The sequence below is a fragment of the Otolemur garnettii genome, unplaced genomic scaffold (assembly GCF_000181295.1).
Source record: "Otolemur garnettii isolate 467f Iridium unplaced genomic scaffold, OtoGar3 scaffold00110, whole genome shotgun sequence".
NCBI classification, from domain to species: domain Eukaryota; kingdom Metazoa; phylum Chordata; class Mammalia; order Primates; family Galagidae; genus Otolemur; species Otolemur garnettii.
In genome coordinates this window covers 6,916,425-6,918,137 of record NW_003852505.1, presented here as the reverse complement: position 1 = coordinate 6,918,137, position 1,713 = coordinate 6,916,425, and the positions used below count along the sequence as shown (strand labels likewise).

General features: G+C 38.7%; 1 pseudogene across 1 annotated transcript; it reads right to left on the bottom strand.

The window, feature by feature from the left end:
- Nucleotides 1–680: 680 nt before the first annotated feature.
- Nucleotides 681–1,239, bottom strand: LOC100953176 (annotated as a pseudogene). Its single transcript, XR_154301.2, has one exon. The product of XR_154301.2 is annotated as a glycine cleavage system H protein, mitochondrial-like (transcript).
- Nucleotides 1,240–1,713: the final 474 nt, after the last annotated feature.

Below are 1,713 nucleotides of genomic sequence, written 5' to 3'. Positions count from 1 at the left end.
ATTCTTTCATTTGTTAACATCTGATATTTCTTTTCTTGAGTTTTTGTAGGACTCTCTGTAAAGATCTTTCACAACCTTTGTTAGGTTATCTCATTTTCTTTGAAGCTACTGTGAACGGTATTGTGTCTTTTCTTTTTATTAAATCATAGCTGTGTACATTGATGCAATCATGGGGTACAATGTGATGGTTTTATATACAATTTGAAATTTTTTTTAATGAAGAAGTTGAATATTTTATTATTTTGCTGCAAAGCTGTTGCTCACTGTATAAAAATAGCACCAGCAAATTCAGTGTATTACAAAATTAATATAATACCACTGTACAACCAAGAAAACTTCTCCACTCCCAGTTAATTCCAATGGAAAGATCATTAAGTATTCCAACTCAAATCCTGGTATGGATGAAAGCAAGTTACAATATTATATGAGGCTTAAGATAACAATGTTATCCCTTCATTACATAATTTTTATAACTAGTTTTTACCATGGATAATTTCCTGAAATATGAATACTAGAGGCTAGTCTGAAAATCATAGCGTATTTTGAAAAAGATGTATATTTTATTTATCTACAACCATTAGAAAGTTAAGGACTATTTTCTTTCATTAGCAGTGTTGAGAGTAGTTGCTATTTTAAGTCACCTAACCTCCACTAATTAAAGACAACTGTGCTGGATTAAGTTATTTCACACTAGTTTATTCAGGAGTTCCATTTTCACTCCTCAATAGATTTTACGTATCTCTCATATGCTTCTTCACTCATTAGTTCATCTAGTTCTGAAGGGTTACTCAGGGTCCTCTTGATCAGCCAACTATCTTCATAACAAGATTTGTTGACAAGTCCTGGATTTTCTGCCAGAGCTTCATTAATTTCAGTTACTTCTCCTGATAAAGGAGAACCGAGTTCACTAGCAGCTTTCACACTTTCCAAAGCACCAAACCCATCTTGTTTGTTTAATTTTGTCCCAACTTCAGGTAGACTACAGTAAACAACATCCCCCAAAGCTTCCTGTGCAAAATTGCTGATTCCCACCGTCCCAACACCATTCTCTGCTGTCACCCATTCATGTTTCTCCGTGAATTTATGCACTGCGAGCAGAGCGGTCCCATGGGCAGCGTCAGGATGGCAGCCGCTCCCAGCCTCCAGGACCACAGCGGGCAGGCAGGGCCAGGCGGTTGCGGAGGCCTAGTCCAGGCTACAGGCCATAGCCCGCAGGGTCCGCACCACTGGCAGCGCCATGTTTGCAGGGGCCTGAAATATTTTCATCAAACTGGTTAACATAGCCTTCACCACATTTTCTTAGTTATTGTGTTAAGACATTTATATTCTACACCTAGTAAATTTCACATATACCCCTGTAAGATGCACCGTAGGTGTGGTCCCACCACTTACCCTCCCACCACCCATCCTTCTCCTCCCCTCTGTTCCCTCTCCCCTTTCCCCTTCTTCTTGGGCTAGAATTGGGTTATAGTTTTCATAAGAAAGCTATGAATTGGTTTCATAGTAGGACTGAGTGCATTGGATACTTTTTCTTCCATTCTTGAGATACTTTGTCAAAAAGAATATGTTCCAGCTCCATCCATGTAAACATGTAAGAGGTAAAGTCTCCATCTTTCTTTAAGGCTGCATAATATTCCATGGTGTACATATACCACAATTTATTAATCCATTCATGGGTCAATTGGCATTTGGGCTTCTTCCATGACTTAGCAA